We start from the raw sequence: 20639 nt of genomic DNA on the forward strand, positions 1-20639 counted from the left end.
GTTCCAGTCATGCTTAGGGAATTACCTCCCTATTTTGAACCACAGTTCAGAATTTCTGAGATAGAATTTGATTGACTTGACTTGGTTTGGGTCAAGCATCCAGTGCAATTACTTCTCTTGTGGCAAGATTGATTAGACTGCTCTGGATGTCTACCAGGTGCCCATTCCTGTGGAGGGAGGACCAGTTCTGAGAGAAAAAGGAGAAATTATTCTGAGATGAGCAGAAACCCTAGAAGTATCTACCACAATGATCTTGCTCAAATCCTTTCCCTGCCTGAACTTGTTGGTTTATCTAAACTTTATCCCTCCTTAAAAAGCCCAGGAAGACTCTCCAATTTGGGGACCATAAAAATTCCTTGACAGTCCAAATTATGTTTTAATCTCTATCCTTTCTGAATGCTTATTTTCTGCCCTGTACAATTTAGTTTTATGTTAAACAATAGGTCATTTTCCAATTGGTTTATTCAGGAAGCTTTTGATTTCCAAACTGATAAGCATTTTAAGGAAGAAGGATCTCTCTTAAACTTCATTTCTTTTTTTTTTTCTCTCTGTCGCCCAGGCTGCAGTGTAGTGGCATAATCTCGGCTCACTGCAACCTCTGTCTCCGAGGTTCAAGTGATTTTCTTGCCTTAGCCTCCCGAGTAGCTGGGATTACAGGTTCCTGACACCACAACTGGCTAATTTTTGCATTTTTTGTGGAGACAGGTTTTTGGCATACTGGCAAGGGTGGTCTCGAATTCCTGACCTCAGGTGATCCACCCACCTTGGCCTCCCAAAGAGCTGGGATTATAGGCATGAGCCACCATGCCTGGCCTCAAATTTCACTTCTATACACTCCAAAGATATTCAATTAATATAATGAAGTGATTAAAGTGCTTGATAACAGCTTTGAGTTCATTAAAAGTTAACAGAACTCGGCAGGCCATGGTGGCTCACGCCTGTAATCCTAGAGCTTTGGGAGGCAGAGGTGGGCAGATCACGAACTCAGGAGATCAAGAGCATCCTGGCTAACAAGGTGAAACCACGTCTCTACTAAAAACACAAAAATTAGCCAGGCGTGGTGGCGGGCGCCTGTAGTCCCAGCTACTCGGGAGGCTGAGGCAGGAGAATGGCGTGAACCTGGAAGGCGGAGCTTGCAGTGAGCCGAGATTGCGTCACCGCACTCCAGCCTGGGCGACAGAGCGAGGCTCCATCTCAGAAACAAAATTAAAAAAAAAGAAAAAAAGAAAAAGTGAACAGAACTCATTCTGTCAAATGAAATTATTGTATTTTGAGTTATTTTCCAATATATATTTTGCATAGAAACACTTTACTGATAACCGGTAGAACTATCAGTATCTCTTAAAATACCTTTCAAATTTATGAACAACTTTACATCTCCATCAACGCATTTATTGAGTTCATTGTCCTCTATCTCAGGGAAAATTGCATTAGACTTTTATTTTATCTCCCTGTTGCTATTTGTTTCTTTCCAACCCATTCTTCTCAAAGTAGCAAGAACTTTCTTAAAATACAAATTCAATGATGTTATTTCTCTGTTTAAAATCCTTCAGTGACTTTATATTTTCCTTAGAATGAAATCCAAACTCCTACCATAGCCCACAAAACCTGGTATCTGACCCCCAACTTAACTCTTCAACCTCGTTTTTTAAAAGCACTCTTCCCCTTGCTTGCTATGCTCTGAGCGTCTGGTTTTTGTTCAGTTCTGTTTTGTTTTTAGCTCGTCAGGCACATCAAGCTCTTTCTCTTCTCAGGGCTTTTGCGCATGCTATTTATTGCCTCTGTTGAGAGAGCTGCAACCCCTGAAAGGCTGCCTCTCCTCAGGTTTCAGCTGAAGTGTCAGCATCTTTTCTTGACCTGACTTCTTGAACAGCCTGTCTTCGATCGTTTTCCTCTGTTCTTTATAATTTCACCCTCATGTTTACTTTCTCTACAAAATATTCACAACTCACAACTATTTTACTTCTCTCCTCATTTTTTTGTCTGCCCCTCCCCCTCACATAAGCTCCACAAATATGCAGGGACTGAGCTGGTTTTGTATTTTTGTTTTTTCCCTAATGTATCTCTAGCATCTCCCACAGTGCCTCGCATGTAGTAACTATTCAAAACATATTTGATTATGTAAACAAAAGAGTAATAAGATAGAATGCTAATTTTGTTTTTCCTTTCTTTGAGACAGTCTCGCTCTGTCACCTAGTCTGGAGTGCAGCGGCATGATCTCAGCTCACTGTAACCTCCTCCTCCCAGGTTCAAGCAATCCTCCTGCCTCAGCTTCCCTAGTAGCTGGGACTACAGGTGTGTGCCACCACACCCGGCTAATTTTTGTATTTTTAGTAGAGACGGAGTTTCACGGTTTTGGCCAGGCTGGTCTCAAACTCCTGAGCTCAAGTGATCCACCTGCCTCGACTTCCCAAAGTGTTGGGATTATAGGCATGAGTCACCTGGCTGGCAGGATGCTAATTTTCTAGTAGCTCTAAGTGGTTCCAGTGGTTTCCAGTGGTTCTGTGATTGTCAGAAGGCATAATCTCCCTCCTCCCTCTTTCACTCTCCAGTGGGTCCCGGTATCTTTTGTTCCCTTCTTTGTGTCCATATGTACTAAATGTTTAGTTCCCACTTATACATTTGATCCTTTTGTTCTTTAGTTTCCCACACATAAGTAACATATAATCATACCCTATTAATTGGTTTATGGAAACATTACTCATAAAGGCAATTTGGAAGTGATGATGAGTGGCCATACTTCTAGTCAGGCATGCAAACAGTGTGTGTGTTTGAGTACATTTAAGAAAATGAAAAGCAGGCCGGGCGCGGTGGCTCAAGCCTGTAATCCCAGCACTTTGGGAGGCCGAGACGGGCGGATCACGAGGTCAGGAGATCGAGACCATCCTGGCTAACACGGTGAAACCCCGTCTCTACTAAAAACTACAAAAAACTAGCCGGGCGACGTGGCGGCGCCTGTAGTCCCAGCTACTCGGGAGGCTGAGACAGGAGAATGGCCTGAACCCGGGAGGCGGAGCTTGCAGTGAGCTGAGATCCGGCCACACCACTCCAGCCTGGGTGACAGAGCGAGACTCCGTCTCAAAAAAAAAAAAAAAAAAAAAAAAAAAAAGAAAATGAAAAGCATACAGCCGGTTGCACCTTCTCCCTGAAAACTGAGTTTGTCTGAGGACAGTGCATGATCACATGATGAAAAGATCTTTTAGCAAATCTTTATGAATTAATTTGCTTTGTTTTTTGATGTGGAAAAGGGACTAGTAGTCGGGGCCGGGTGGTTGAAGCCTGTAATCCCAGCACTTTGGAAGCGCTAGGCAGGCGGATCACTTGTGCTCAACACGGTGAAAGCCCGTCTCTACTAAAAATACAAAAATTAGCTGGGCATGGTGGCAAAGGCTGTAGTCCCAGCTCCTTGGAGGGCTGAGGCAGGAGGATTCCTTGAACCTGGGGGGTCAAGACTGTAGTGAGGTGAGATTGCTCCACTGCACTACAGCCTGGGTGACAAAGTGAGACCTTGTATCAAAAAAGGAAAAAATGGACGTGTAAAATCTTAAGGGGCTGGAGAAAATAATCTTAAAATCGTGACTATACGTTGCTGCTTTTTATCTCTGTTTGGACTAATAAGATATACACTACTACCAGAAGATTCCAAAGCCAATTGTTACAGGCCTAGAATCAAAAGGATCTTATGTAGGATTGCATTTTGTTTCTAGAATTCTTTTTCTAACAGCTTGACATTTTATATGTTAATAATATCTTATGCATTTACAACATTTTGCAACACATTTTCCCATTCATAAGCAAGGGAGACATTATCACTGTTTTAGAGGAGTGGAAACAACACCTCTAAAGTATTAAGTATTTTGCTCCAGGTCACAGGATTAGTGAAAGGCAATGTGAGTGGAGAAAGGTGCTCTCAAACTCTAGATTTTTTGCTTCTGGCCCAGGGTTTATTCCACTACCCTAAGCCATCTCTCTCATAAGTGCTAAGTGATAAACTGACATTTCCTGGTAGCACTAATAGAGGCTTGCAGATAAATAATGGAAATCATTTTATAAACAGAAACACTAAAAAAATCTATAATTGTGTAAGCATCTCGAATATTGACCTGAGTGATCTTGCCAATATTCATATTTCAAGCCTCCTTTCTTTGGGTCATGGTTTATTCCAGTTTTGAAACATTTGATATGCTTTTAAAAATCATGGCTCTGTTTTTAGATACAGTTCAGAAAGATACTTTTATTAACTAATTTGGCCACAGGAAGTTTAAAACTATCTTGGTTACCTAGTGCCCTCTGCTGAAATAGTCATAGTATAACAAATTAATGATAGAGGAATGAATTTCTTCTAAGAAACTGAATATTGATATTATGTCTCAGGATAGTAAAAACCCCCTAATTTTATAGTAATTCTTCAAGAAACTCCTCATATCTAAGTGTATTAGATTATATAAATGAAGAATTTATATTACTAGTCCCTAACTCAGTGGCCAAGTCATAGGACATTTAATAAACGTTTGGTGAATTCATGTACATATACTTCAGTTTATTCTAGTGGTGCTCATGTGAGAATCTACTGTGGCATTCCTTTGTGAAGTAGGATCATTCTTTTACAGCTTCAATTAGTCTTGAGTAATTTTCTCTTGTACTCCTATAGCCCCGTGTTGAGACTTGACAGTCATAGTGATTCCTGGTATCTCCCCATGCCTCCTCCCCACCCCCGATTGTTATTTTGGCTTTGCTCAAAATACACTGGAAGTTTCCAAGAGCCCAGACTTTTGAGTAAGACAGATCTGGGTTTAAATCCAGGCTCTGCCACTTTCTTTGACAAATTACTCATTCTTTAAAAGCGTTTCTAACTGTAGAATGGGGAAAATAGTCTAGCCTAACTCATAGGATCATTGTGAGGATTTAAATGACGGAATGCAAAGAAAGGGCCCAGCACAACATATGCCACTTAGCAACTGGTCAGTAATTGCTAGCTTTTATCTACAATTATTTTTCATATCTCACATTCTAACAAGTTTCAGCCAAAAAGACTTCCCTAGACTCCTTTTCCTTTCAGGCCTCTTTACACTTATCAACCATTTTTTATTAGTTCTTCCTCCTTCGTTGTGAAGATGGTAAAATGGTCTTCATTTAATTCAACATGAGGAACCTGGAACACAGAGAAAAAACTTGAGAATCGCTGAAATGGAACAAGACAGGAACAAACAAGTTTTTATTGTTTATTTCAGTATACTAGTTTAAAGGAGTTGGTCAAAGTTAATTTAAATTTAAATTTTACTTTAACAAAGGAAACATCTTGGGTTTGTTGTGTTTTCTAAATTTACTTTAAATTTTTATCACACCTTAATGCATGTACATAGTTTTAAAAGCCAAAAAGGATGATAAGACTTGTAGTAAAAAATGCAGTTCCTGGTGCCATCCCTCCCCCAAAATGGCCCCCTCCCTCCATTCCCCAGCAATAACTGTTTCAAGTCTTTTAGCTGGTGTATTAGAGTTATCCTGAGAAACAGAATACATATATATTATATATATATTTATCTTATATATAAGATATGATATGCACGTATTATCTATCATAGATAGATAATCGATATTATCTATATACTCTTGGCCATAATGGTCTTTTGAAAAATAGTTACATCGACTGGGTGCAGTGGCTCACGCCTGTAATCCCAGCACCTTGGGAGGCTGAGGCGGGTGGATCACTTGAGCTCAGGAGTTTGAGACCAGCCTGGCCAACGTGGTGAAACCTTGTCTCTACTAAAAATACAGAAATTAGTTGGGCGTGGCTGTGCGTTCCTGTAGTCCCAGCTACTTGGGAGGCAGGGGCAGGAGAATCGCTTGAACCCGGGAGGTCGAGGCTGCAGTGAGCCAAAATCGTGCCACTGCATTCCAGCCTGAGCGAAAGAGGGAGGCCCTATCTCAAAAAAAAAAAAAAAAAAAAATTGGCTGGGTGCGGTGGCTCACGCTTGTAATCCCAGCACTCTGGGAGGTTGAGACGGGTGGATCTCCTGAGGTCAGGAGCTTGAGACCAACCTGGCCATGATGGCAAAGCCCCATCTCTACTAAAAATACAAAACTTAACCGGGCATGGTGGTGCACGCCTGTAGTCCCAGCTACTTGGGAGGCTGAGGTAGGAGAATTGCTGGAACCTGGGAGGTAGAGGTTGCAGCAAGCAGAGATTGTGCCACTGCACTTCAGCCTAGACAACAGAGCAAGACTCCGTCTCCAAAAAATAAATAAATAAATAAATTAAAATTAACATAAAAAACATAAAAATAAAAATAGCTTTATCATCTAGCATAAGGATGTTAGCTAGCTCTTTTATCTCTTTGAAGATGTTAAAGTATGGGGTTTTTTTTTAACTGTAATTTTTTTTTTTCTGCTGTAGGGATATCAGACACAGTTCAGATTGCTAGTTAATTTCCTCAGAGAGAAGTTCTCTAGTTAAAAAAAGTAAGCCAAACCACACAGTGCACTTAGTGACAGAGTAGATTTCCATTGTTGCACAAATTCCGTATCTTGTTGTAGACCAATAATGAATACCAGTTTGTGAACCAAATATTGGGTAGCAATGTGTTAATCGCTCTCTAAGGAATGAAACCCTGGATGCCAACATCCTGGAGCTCAGTTGGGGGTTAAATATATTACTTGGAATAAGTAGATTTTCACCTGCCGCACATTTACGAATTTCAGTAAATTACTCATACCTTCAGCTATTCCTGGTGTCTCTGAGTCTACCTTTTCTCTGCTTCAAACTTTCCAGGTAATAAACCTCCAATCTAATGGTGTGATTCTCAAATTCTAACATGTACCAGAGTCCCATGGAGGGCTTGGTAAAACACAGGTCGCTGGGTCCCATTGAGCAGGAGAATAGGGTCTGGAGGCAGGGAACCTAAGGCTGTTTCACTCTGACTTCCTAGAACTAAATTGAAAGGAAAACCCTAACTTTCCACGCCTCAGTAACAAAAGGAGCAGAGGCTACTCCCTTGGACCTTTTCTGCGTGGCAGATGGGAAATTTGCTGTCCACAACAAATCATGCTGAGTGCGGGTGGAGTCTTTGTTTGCAACTTTGTGACTTCACTCCAACCTCTGAATGGTTGCTTTCTGCAACCAATCAGACTGAGTGGGGGATACCACTTCATTTACATGAGGTGAGCATGAAGTACCCAAGGGGAATCTTCTAAGGGGTATTTGGACCCAAGAAAATTCTGTATCTGGGCCCTTGAGCCACTGCTTGGGTCTGCTCCCACACTGGAGTGTACTTTCTTTTTCAATAAATCCCTGCTTTCGTTCTTTTGTTGCTTCATTCTTTCTTTGCTTTGCTGGGTGTTTCTTCCAATTCTTTGTTCAAAACGCCAAGAACCTGGACAACTTGCAGTCATGACTCTCTGCCGGTGACACCATCTCTAGAGTTTCTCATTCAGGAAGTCAGGGGTGAAGCCTGGTAATTTGTATTTGTAATTTTCTATTGCTGCCAGTCCAACGACCTCACTTTGAGACTACTGGTTGACAGCCTATTTGGGTTGAAAGAAGGAATCTACAAATGACCTTCCCTCCTTATAATTCAACCAGTTCTTCTATTTTCAATACCATACTTACCCCTCCTCTGGAGATACCTGTGCCTTCAATTTAAGAACGATTCCAGGATGTTGCCACAAAATTAAGCTTACTTGTCTCTGGATTCACACCCCAACTTCCAACGTACGCACACACACAACTTTAGGCTTATATTTTGGCTTTTTCAGTTCTCTGAAGTCAGTTCTCTCTAGTCCATCCACTTTTCAGCTTCCAAAATTTTCCTGACACATCTTAACCACTATAATCTCCTCTCCTGGGCTTTTAGTACTTTTGAGCTTATGCCTTTTTTTTAAGAAAAAATTCTGACATTTTGGTGTAAGCAACGAAATGAACACTTGCTTCAAACTGTCGTGTTTTATAGGAAGTCAATGCAGGAAGCTATAAAGGAGAAACTAATAGTTACCTTCAAATTTCACCATTCAGAAATAATCATCATTGACATTAGGTAAACATCTTTCCTTGAATATATACATATAAAAAATAGAAGGCCAAGCGCAGTGGCTCACTCTGGCAATCCCAGCACTTTGGGAGGCCAAGACAGGCGGATCAAGAGGTCAAGAGATCAAGACCATCCTGGCCAACAGGGTGAAATACTGTCTCTACTAAAAATACAAACATTAGCTGAGCGTGTTAGCGCACCTGTAGTCTCAGCTACTCAGGAGGCTGAGGCAGGAGAATCACTTGAACCTGTGAGGCGGAGGTTGCAGTGAGCAAAGATTGCGCCACTGCATTATTCCAGCCTGGTGACAGAGTGAGACTACATCTCAAAAAAAAAAAAAAAAAAGGAAGAAAGACTATTTATTTTTATATGTGATTATATTATGTGTTTGTTAAAATTTATTTAAAAGGAAAATTTTAAAACTGAAAAAATTACTGAATTAAAAATAAATATTTGTTATCCAAAGTGATATTGGTCCTCACTGGGGGCATCACATTATCTGACTTTATTTATTTATATATTTTTTGAGATGGAGTCTTGTTCTGTCACCCAGGCTGGAGTGCAGTGGCCGGATCTTAACTCACTGCAAGCTCTGCCTCCCGGGTTCACGCCATTCTCCTGCCTCAGCCTCCCAAGTAGCTGGGACTACAGGCGCCCGCCACCAGGCCTGGCTAATTTTTTGTATTTTTAGTAGAGACAGGGTTTCACTGTGTTAGCCAGGATGGTCTCGGTCTCCTGACCTCGTGATCTGCCCGCATCGGCCTCCCAAAGTGCTGGAATTTCATGCGTGAGCCACCACACCCGACATTATCTGACTTTAAAACCTACTACAAAGCTATAGTAAGCAAAACAGCGTGGTAGTGGCATAAAAAAGACACATAGTGTCATGCGTGTCCATGCGAAGAGACCACCAAATAGGCTTTGTGTGAGCAATAAAGCTTTTTAATCACCTGGGTGCAGGCAGGCTGAGTTCAAAAAGAGAGTCAGGGAAGGGAGATAAGGGTGGGGCCATTTTATAGGATTTGGGTAGGTAAAGGAAAATTACACTCAAAGGGGTTTGTTCTCTGGCAGGCAGGAGTGGGGGTTACAAGGTGCTCATTGGGGGAGCTTTTTGAGCCAGGATGAATCAGGAAAAGGACTTTCACAAGGTAATGTCATCACTTAAGACAAGGACAGGCCATTTTCACTTCTTTTGTGGTGGAATGTCATCAGTTAAGGCGGGGCAGGGCCTTTTCACTTCTTTTGTGATTCTTCATTTACTTCAGGCCATCTGGGCGAATACGTGCAAGTCACAGGGGATGCGATGGCTTGCCTTGGGCTCAGAGGACTGACACATAGACCAATGGAACAGAACAGAGAACTCAGAAATAAATCCATACATTTACAGCCAATTCATTTTCAACAAAGGCACCAGAAACACACACTGGGGAAAAGACAGCCTCTTCAATAAATAGTACTGGGAAAACTAGATAACCATATGCAGAATAGTGAAACTAGACCCCTATCTCTTCTGACCGTATACAAAAATCTAATCAAAATGAATCAAAGACTTCAATGTAAGACCTGAAACTTTGAAACTACTAGAAGAGAACATTGGGGAAATACTCCAGGTCATTGGTCTGGGCAAAGATTTTTTGAGTAAGATTTAAAAAACACAGGCAACCAAAGCAAAAATACACAAACGGGATTACATCAAGCTAAAAAACAAATGAACAAAAAACCCTTCTAAACAGCAAAGGAAATAACAGAGTGAAGAGACAACCTACAGAATGGGAGAAAATTTGCAAACTATCTATCTGATGACAGATTAATAACCAGAATATATAAGGAACTCAAACAACTTGATAGCAAAAACAACAACAACGACGATGAAACCAAATATCTGATTTAAAAATGGGCAAATAAGCTGAATAGACATTTCACAAAAGAAGACATACAAATGGCCAACAGGTAAATGGAAAAGTGCTCAACATCACTAGTCATCAGAGAAATGCAAATCAAAACCACAATGAGATATCATCTCACTCCACTTAAAATAGGTATTGTCAAAAAGACCATTTGCTGGCAAGAATGCGGAAAAAGGGGAATGTTCACATACTATTGGTGGAAATGTAAATTAATACAGCTACTATTACAGTGGCTGTACACTATTACACTACATAAAGGAAAACAGTATGGAGATTCCTCAAAAACTAAAAATAGATCTTCCATATGATCTAACAATTCCACTGCTGGGCATACATCCAAAAGAAAGGAAATCAATGTATCAAAGAGATATCTGCACTCTCATGTCTACTGCAGCAGTATTCACAATAGCCAAGATTGTAAACAACCTAAGTGTCCACCAACAGATGTAAGGGTACTTCTCTGTAGGGTTAAAAAGAAAAGAAAAGAAAAGAAAAAAAAAAAAAAAACAAACCCAAAAAATTCACAGACCCTTAGAAAGAAGCAATTTGCTGCTATAAAATCCATGAGACAGTAAAAAAACTGAGTGGCCAATGTGTGAGAAGGGAAAGTCTGCCTCTGAACACACATCCTCACTGGCGAACCTGAAAATCCAGATCACAGGAGAAAGATTTAACCTAACCTATAGCTGAAACAACTTTAGAGAGCTGAGCGAAATATAAAGGTAGAAGAAGCAGTGGGGAAAGCCCTATAGGCACTCCTGGTCCCCAGGGAAGGCCAGGAAGGTAGTTTCTGACTTTTTCTCACAGGGGTCTTTGTTGCGGGGCTGCCAATGGAACTGGGGAAGGACCATAGGGGGAAAGAAACTTCAAGTTGAACTTTGTAATAATTTTGACTGAGCGTGAATTTTCCTGGGCAAAATGGAGAGGGGGGTGAACAGGAAGTGCAGATAAGAGCATGGAAACCACAGCAGGCAGGGAGAGGCGGGGCCTGAAAGCCCTGCTTGCTTTCTGAGCAGGGAAGCTTGTAGCCTTGGGCAAGATCTCAGTCTTGCTCACCTGGATATAAACTCCATGCTGTTGGTGGGGCATGGTGGTGAGACTGGCTTTGCTGGTTGCAGGGAAGCTGGATGAGACGTGTCACTGCCATCAGGTGTTCCTGAGGAAGAAGATAAATCTGAAAGTCTGGAAAAGTCTGGAAAACTTATTTGAGGGAATAATCAAGGAAAACTTCTCTGGCCTTCCTAGAGATCTAGACATCCAAACACAAGAAGCTCAAAGAACACCCAGGAAATTCATCACAAAAAGATCATCACCTAGACACATGGTCATCAGGTTATCTAAGTCAAGGCAAAAGAAAGCATCTTAAGGACAGTGAGGCGAAAGCATCTGGTAACCTATAAAGGAAAACCTATCAGAATAACAGTAGATTTCTCAATAGAAACCCTATAAGCTAGAAGGGATTGGGGTCTTATCTTTAGCCTCCTTAAACAAAACAATTATCAGCCAAGAATCTTGTATCCAGCAAACCTAAACTTCATAAGTGGAGGAAAGATAAAGTCTTTTTCAGGCAAACAAATGCTGAGAGAATTCGCCACTACTAAGCCAGCACTACAAGAAATGCTAAAAGGAATTCTAACTCTTGAAACAAAACCTCAAAATACACCAAAGTAGAGCCATTTTAAAGAATATATCCCACAGGGCATCTAAGACAATAACAACAATAGCAAAAACAAAAATAAGGTATTCAGGCAACAACTAGCAGGATGAACAGAATAGTTATCTCACATCTCAATATTAACGTTGAATGTAAAATGATCCACTTAAAAGACACAGAATGGCAGAATGGATAAGAATTCACCCAATCAAGTGTCTGCAGTCTTCAAGAAACTCAGCTAACACATAAGGACCCACATAAATTTAAGGTAAAGGGGTGGAAAAAGATATTTCATGGAAATGAACATAAAAGCATGCAGGAATATTTATTTTTATATCAGACAAAAAAAAAAAAAAAAAAAAAAAAAGACCTTAAAATAGCAACAGGTAAAAAAGACAAAGAAGGACATTATGTAATGACAAAAGGAGTAGTCCAACAGGAAAATATCACAATCCTAAACGTATATGCATCTAACTCTAGAGCTCCCAAATTCACAAAACCATTATTACTAGACCTAAGAAAAGAGATAGACAGCAACACAATAATAGTGGGGGACCTCAATACTCCACTGACAGCACTAGACAGGTCATCAAGACAGAAAGCCAAAAAAGAAACAACGGACTTAAACTATACCCTTGAACAAATGGACTTAACAGATACTTACAGAACATTCTACCCAACTGCAGAATATACATTATATTCATCTATAAATTCAATGCAATTCCCATCAAAATACCACTATCATTCTTCACAGAACTAGAAAAAGCAATCCTAAAATTCATATGGAACAAAGAAAAAAGAGCCCACATAGCCAAAACAATACTAAGAAAAACAAAAAACAACAACCAAAAAAACACAAATCTGGCTGGGCACGGTGGCTCACACCTGTAATCCCAGCACTTCAGGAGGCCAAGGTGGGTGGATCACCTGAGGGCATGAGTTCGAGACCATTCTGGCCAACATGGTGAAACTTCATCTCTATTAAAATACAAAAAATTAGCCAGGTGTGGTTGCGCATGGCTGTAATCCCAGCTACTTGGGAGGCTGAGGCAGGAGAATTGCTGGAACCCAGGAGGTAGAGGTTGCAGTAATTGCACCACTGCACCTCCAGCCTGGGCAACAAGAGCAAAACTCCATCTCAAAAAAAAAAAAAAACAAAAAAAAAAAAAACAAATCTGGAGGCATCACATTACCTGACTTCAAACTATACTGCAAGGCCATAGTCACCAAAACGTCATAGTACTGACACAAAAATAGGCACACAGACTGATGGAACAAAATAGAGAATCCAGAAATAAAGCCAGATACTTATAGCCAACTGATCTTCAACAAAGCAAACAAAAACATAAAGTGGGGAAAGGACACCCTATTCAACAAATGATGCTGGGATAATTGGCAAGCCCTATACGGAAGAATGGAACTAGAGCAAAACTCCGTCTCAAAAAATAAATAAATAAAAATAAATAAAAAATCTGGCCGGGCGCAGTGGCTCACGCCTGTAATCCCAGCACTTTGGGAGGCCGAGGCGGGCGGATCACGAGGTCAGGAGATCGAGACCATCCTGGCTAACACAGTGAAACCCCGTCTCTACTAAAAATGCAAAAAATTAGCCGGGCGTGGCGGCGGGCGCCTGTTGTCCCAGCTACTTGGGAGGCTGAGGCAGGAGAATGGCGGGAACCCGGGAGACGGAGCTTGCAGTGAGTGGAGATCCCGCAACTGCACTCCAGACTGGGGGACTGAGCAAGACTCTGTCTCAAAAAAAGAAAAAAAAAAGTCTGCCAGGTGTGATGGCCCATGCCTATAATCCCAGCATTTGGGAGGTCAAGGAGGGAAGATCACTTGAGCCCAGGAGTTTGAGACCATCCTAGGCTGTAACATGGCAAAACTCTATCTCTACAAAAAATTCCAAAATTAGCAGGGCATGGTGGCATGTGTCTGTAGTCCCACCTACTGGAGTGCAGTAGCATGATGTGGGCTCATCGCAACCTCTGCCTCCTGGGGTCAAGCAATTCTGTCTCAGCCTCCCGAGTAGCTGGGACTATAGGCACATGCCGCCATGCCTGGCTAATTTTTGTATTTTTAGTAGAGACGGGATTTCACCATGTTGGTCAGGCTGGTCTTGAACTCTTGACCTCAGGTGATCCATCTGCCTCAGCCTCCCAAAATGCTGGGATTACAGGCATGAGCCACCGCACCCAACCAGGCTTTCATGTCTTTTAATGCTATTGTGAATGTTGGGCCTTAAAATTTTCAATTCTGATTTTTTGTTCCTAGTATTTAGAAATACAATTAATTTTTGAAATTGATCTTGTACCATTCAACTGTACTGAACTCATTTATTAGTTGCAGCAGCTTCTTTGTACATTCTGTAGAATTTTCTTTTCTTTTTTTTTTTTTTTTTTGAGACGGAGTCTTGCTCTGCCGCCCAGGCTGGAGTGCAGTGGCCGGCTCTCAGCTCACTGCAAGCTCCGCCTCCCGGGTTCAGGCCATTCTCCTGTCTCAGCCTCCCGAGTAGCTGGGACTACAGGCGCCCGCCTCGTCGCCTGGCTAGTTTTTTTTGTATTTTTTAGTAGAGACGGGGTTTCACCGTATTAGCCAGGATGGTCTCGATCTCCTGACCTCGTGATCCGCCCGTCTCGGCCTCCCAAAGTGCTGGGATTACAGGCTTGAGCCACCGCGCCCCGCCATTCTGTAGAATTTTCTACTTAAAAGTATGTCATCTGCAAGTAAAGGCAATTTAATGTCTCCCTTTCCAATCTGGATATATTTTATTTATTTTTCTTGCCTTGATATACTGGCTTTCTTTAGTACAATGTTGAATACAAGTGGTGAGAACTTACATGCCTGCCTTATTCCTAATGTTAGGGAGAAACATTCAGTCTTTCATCATTAAGTATCATATTAGCTTTAGATTTTGAGGGCTAACTTTATAAAGTTGAGGAAATTTTATTCCTTTTATTCCTTCTACTCTTAGGTAACATTTTATTTGTTTGTTTGTTTGTTTGTTTGTTTACTTATTTGAGGCAGTCTTGCTCTGTTATCCAGGCTGGAATACAGTGATGCAATCATGGCTCACTTCCGCCTCATCTTCCCAGGCTCACACAATCCTCTCACCTCAGCCTTCTGAGTAGCTGGGACTACAGACACATGCCACCATGCCCTGCTAATTTGGGAATTTTTTGTAGAGATGGGGTTTTGCCATGTTGCCTAGGATGGTTTTGAACTCCTGGGCTCAAGTGATCATCCCGCCCTGACCTCCCAAATGCTGGGATTATAGGCATGAGCCACCACACCTGGTAGATTTTTTATTTATTTTTATTTATTCATTTATTTTTTGAGATGGAGTTTTGTTCTTGTTGCCCAGGTTGGAGTGCAATGGCACGATCTTGTCTCCCTGCAACCTCCCCGTCCCAGGTTCAGGTGATTTTCCCGCCTCAGCTTCTCAAGTAGCTGGGATTACAGGCATACACCATCACTTGTGGCTAATTTTGAATTTTTAGTAGAGATGGGGCTTCACCATGTTGGCCAGGCGGGTTTCAAACTCCTGACCTCAGGTGATCCACCTGCTTGTGCCTCCCAAAGTGCTGAGATTACAGGTGTAAGCCACCACACCTGGCCCTGGGAGATTTTTTAAAAAATCGGGAACAGATACTGGATTTTTATGAAATATTTTTTCTGAATCTACTGAGATGAACATACAGTAGGTTTGTTTTTTGTTTGGTTTGGTTTGGGTTTTTTTATACGGTAAATTCCATTGATTTTCAAATGTTAAACCAAACTTGCATTTCTGAGGGGAGATTCCAGTTGGGCATAATGTATTACCATTTTTGGACATTGTTTGATTCAACTCGGTAAACTTTTGTTAAGGCTCCTTTTGCATTTATGTTCATGAGGTATATTGGTCCTTAGCTTTTGTTTGTTTGAGTCTTGTAATTGTTGTATTTTGGTGTCAGAGTAATGCTAGCCTCTAGTCTCATAGGATGAGTTAGTATTTTATTCTTCTCAAATTTTTGAAAGAATTTGCATAGCATTGGTGTTATTTATTTCCTAAACGTTTGGTAGAATTTGCCAAATAATTTAATTTTGAAAATTTGTTTAATGTTTATGTTTTAACTTTAAGTTCAGGGTTATATGTGCAGGTTTGTTATATAGGTAAACTTATGTCATGTGGGTTTGTTGTACAGATTATTTCATTACCCAGGTATTAGGCCTAGTACCCATTAGTTATTATTCCCCATCCTCTCCCTCCTTCCAACCTTCACCCTCTGATAGACCCCAGTGTTTGGTTCCCCTGTATGTGTCCATGTGTTATCATTTAGCTCCCACTTATAAGTGAGAACATGCAGTATTTGGTTTTCTGTTCCTTTGCTAGTTTGCTAAGGATAATGACCTCCAGCTCCATTCATGTTCCTCCATCGCATAGGACATGATCTCATTCTTTTTTATGGCTGCATAGTATTCCATGGTGTATATGTACCATATTTTCTTTATCCAGTCTCTCATTGCTGGGCATTTAGGTTGATTCTATGTCTTTGCTATTGTGAATAGTGCTGCAACAAACATATGCATCCATGTATCTTTATAACAGAACAATTTATATTCCCCTGGGCATATACCCAGTGATGGAATTACTAAATCAAATGGTATTTCTGTTTTTAGGTCTCACCAAAGAATTTATATGAGCCCGGAGTAGTTTTATTTTAATAGGAAGATTTTAACTATAGGTGCAAGTTCTTTAATAGAAAAGGTGCCATTTGGGATTGTTTCTTTTGTGTGTGCTTAGGTAGCTTGTATCTCTCAATGAATTTGTCCATTTCATCTAAATTGTTGAATTTATTGGCATGACAGTGTTCCTAATTTCCTTTGTTTTGCTTTTAATACCTGTGGATTCTGCATTGATATCATGTCTTACTCCTGACATGGGCAATTTGTATCCTCTCTATTTTTCTTTTAATTCCTTCCTTCCTTCCTTTTTTCCTTTCCTTTTTCCTTCTCTTCCTCCTCCTCTTCCTCCTCCTTTTACATCCAGAATACACAATGCAGTTCCTTTCTTCCTTTTACTGATCAGCCTGGCTAGGAGATTATCAATTTAATTGATCACAAAGTAACAGCTTTTGGTCTCATTGATTTCCTCTGTTAATTTTCTGCTTTCTGTTTAATTATGCTCTTTATTCTTCTTCTTTGTTTATTTATTTTTGCTTACTTTGGATTTCATTTACTCTTTTCATTTCTAGTTTATTAAGGAGGAAGCTGATGTCACTGATTTGGTTCTTTTTTACTAATATAGGCACTTAGTGCAATAAATTTCCCTCTGAGTGCTGCTTTAGCTACATTTTACAAATTTCAATATGTTGTCATTTTGTTTTAACTCAACTCATGTTGTTTTTCTGATTTCCCTTTCTGATTTCTTCTTTGACCCTGTGGGTTGTTTAGAAGTGTGTTATTTCATTTACAACTATTTTGAGGGTTTTTTCAGATATTTCTATTTTTGATTTTTAATTTTATTCCACATTGGTCAGAAAACATACTTTATACGATTTGAATCCTTTAAATTTATTGAGATTTTTGGGGGGCTCACAATATCATCTGTTTTAGTAAACATTCCGTGTGCAATTTAAAAAAGTATATTCTGTTGTCATTGAGTGGAGTGTTTTATAAATTTCAATTTTGTCAAATTATTTGATAGTGTTGTTCAACACTGTATCTTTGCTAATTTTCTGTTCACTTGTTCTATCACATATTGAGTGATGGACATTAAAATCTCTGACTATAATTAAGGATTGCATCTATTTATTCTCAGAGTTCTATCAGTTTTGCTCCTTGTATTGTGAAAATGCGTTATTAGGTCCATAATTTAGGATTATTATTTCCTCTTCATGAATTGACTACTGTATCATTATAAATCATCTTCTTTATCTCTGGTAGTACTTTTTAAGTACTGAAATATTTGTCTACAACTACTCCAGTTTTCTTTTGATTAGTGTAAGCATAGTATATATTATTCTATTCTTTTACTTTTAATGTATTTGTATTTTTATATTTAATGTGGGTTTCCTGCAGGTAGAATATAATTAAAATCTTACTCTTTGCCTTTTAATGGGGTATGTTTAGACCATTTATATTTAATATAATTATCATTATCATTATTATTATTATTCTTATTATTAGAGAGAGAGTCTTTCACTTTCACCCAGACTAGAGTGTAGTGGTGCTATCATTGCTCATTGCAGTCTTAAACTCTTGGACTCAAGCAGTCCTCCTGCCTTGGCCTCCCACAGTGTTGGGATTAGAGGAGTGAGCCACCATGCCTCGCCTACATTTAATGTAATTTTTTTCTTTTACGTTTTGCATTTCTTTGTTTTTTTACGTCTTTTTTTTTTTTTTTTTTTTTTTTTTTTAAGTTCAGGGGTACATGTGCAAAATGAACAAGTCTGTTACATAGGTAAAAATGTGCCATGATGATTTGCTGCACAGATCATCCCATCACCTAGGTATTAAGCCCAGCATCCATCAGCTATTCTGATGCTCTCCTTCCTCCCTTCTTCTCCTACCCTCAACAGACCTCAGTGTGTGTTGTTCCCCACCATGTGTCCATGTTTTCTCATTATTCAGCTCCCACTTATAAGTGAGAAAATGTGGTATTTGATTTTCTGTTCCTGCATTAGTTTGTTGAGGATAACGGCCTCCAGCTCCATCCATGTCCCTGCAAAGGACATGATCTCATTCTTTTTAATGGCTGCATAGTATTCCGTGGTGTATGTGTACCACATTTTCTTTATCTAGTCTATCATTGCTGGGCATTTAGGTTGATTCTATGTCTTTGCTATTGTAAAAAGTGGTGCAATGAACATACGCATGCATGTATCTATAATAGAATGAGGGCTGGGCACAGTAGCTCATGCCTGTAATCCCAGTACTTTAGGAGGCCGAGGCAGGTGGATCATCTGAGGTCAGGAGTTTGAGACCAGCCTAGCTGGCATAGTGAAACCCCGTCTCTACTAAAAATATAAAAATTAGACAGGCATGGTGGCATGCACCTGTATTCCTAGCTACTCGGGAGGCTGAGGTGTAAGAATTGCTTGAACCTGGGAGGTGGAGGTTGCAGTAAGCCCAGTTCACATCACTGCACTCCAGCCTGGGTGACAGAGTGAGACTCCATCTCAAAAAAAAAAAAAAAAAAAAAAAAAAAAAAAAATAGAATGATTTATATTCCTTTGGGTATATACCCAGTAATTGGATTGCTGGGTCAAATGGTATATCTGCCTCTAGGTCTTTGAGGAATTGCCACATTTTCTGCCACAATGGTTGAACTAATTTACACTTCCACCAACAGTGTAAAAGTGTTCCTTTTTCTCCATAACCTCGCCACTATCAGTTATTTTTTTACTTTAACAATAACCATTCTGATTGTGAGATGGTATCTCATTGTGGTTCTGTTTTGCATTTCTCTAATGATCAGTAATGTTGAACCTTTTTTTATATGTTTGTTGGCCACATGTACGTATTCTTTTGAGAAGTGTCTGTTCATGTCCTTTTTCCACTTTTTAACGGGATTGTTTTCTTTTCTTGTAAGTTTAAGTTTTTGTTCTTCCTTGTAAATGCTGGATATTAGACCTTTGTCAGATGAATAGTTTATAAAAATTTTCTCCCTCATTCTGTAGGTTGTCTGTTCATTCTGATGATCTTTTCTTTTGCTGTGCAGAAGTGCTTTAGTTTAATTAGATCTTATTTGTCAATTTTTTATTTTGTTGCAATTGCTTTTGGCATCTTCATCATAAAATCTTTGCCTGCGCCTATGCCCTGAATGGTATTGCCTAGATTTTCTTCTTGGGTTTTTATGGTTTTGGGTTTTACATTTAAGTCTTTTTTTTTTTTTTGAGATGGAGTCTCTCTCTGTCGCCCAGGCTGGAGTACAGTGGCTGGATCTCAGCTCACTGCAAGCTCCACCTCTCGGGTTCATGCCATTCTCCTGCCTCAGCCTCCCGAGTAGCTGGGATTACAGGCGCCCGCCACCTCACCGGGCTAATTTTTTTTGTATTTTTAGTAGAGATGCGGTTTCACCGTGTTAGCCAGGATGGTCTCGATCTCCTGACCTCGTGATCCACCTGTCTCGGCCTCCCAAAGTGCTAGGATTACAGGCTTGAGCCACCGCACCCAGCCTACATTTAAGTCTTTAATCCACCTCAAGTTAATTTTTTTTTATATAAGGAAGGGGTCCAGTTTCAATTTTCTGCATATGACTAGCCAGTTCTCCCAGCACCATTTGTTAAATAGGGAATCCTTTCCCCATTGCTTGTTTTTGTCAGGCTTGTTGAAGATCAAATGGTTGTAGGTGTGTGGTCTTATTTCTGGGTTGTCTATTCTGCTCCATTTGTCTATGTGTCTGTTCTTGTACCAGTACCATGCTCTTTTGGTTGCTGTAGCCTTGAAGTATAGTTTGAAGTCAGATAGCATGATGTCTCCAGCTTTGTTCTTTTTGCTTAGGATTGTCTTGGCTATTTGGGCTCTTTTTTGGTTCCATATGAATTTTAAAATAGTTCTTTTTAAATTCTGTGACAAATGTCAGTGATAGTTTATTGGGAATAGCATTAAAGCCATAAATTGCTTTGGACATTGTGGCCATTTTCATGATATTGATTCGTACTATCCATGAGCATGGAATGTTTTTCCATTTGTTTTTGTGTCATCTTCCTTGCTTTTTGAGTTTTTATTGTTTTTGCATTGATTCTTTCTTTTCTTTGTGGGCTTATCCACCTTCAATATTCAAGGTTGCTGACCTTTGGGTGGGATTTTTGTGTTGTTTTCTTTGTTGTTGTTGTTTCCTGTTTGTTTGTTTTTCTTTTAACCATCTGGCCACTTTTCCATAGGGCTGCTGTGGTTTTCTGGGGGTCTGCTCCAGACCCTAGTCACCTTTGTTTTTCCTGTACCTGAAGGTATCATCGGTGAAGGCTGTGAAACAGCAAAAATGGCAGCCCGCCTCTTCCTCTGGAAACTCCATCCCAGGGGGTTACTGATCTATTGTCAACCTGAATGTACCTGTAGGAAGTGGCTGGA

General features: G+C 40.1%; 1 protein-coding gene across 1 annotated transcript in view; it reads right to left on the bottom strand.

Moving 5' to 3' along the window:
• The window catches only part of LOC115899008 (60S ribosomal protein L30-like), a 50407-nt gene that overhangs the window by 29242 nt on the left and 526 nt on the right, over positions 1-20639 (bottom strand). The window lies entirely within an intron of this gene.

The sequence above is a fragment of the Rhinopithecus roxellana genome, chromosome 8 (assembly GCF_007565055.1).
Source record: "Rhinopithecus roxellana isolate Shanxi Qingling chromosome 8, ASM756505v1, whole genome shotgun sequence".
NCBI classification, from domain to species: domain Eukaryota; kingdom Metazoa; phylum Chordata; class Mammalia; order Primates; family Cercopithecidae; genus Rhinopithecus; species Rhinopithecus roxellana.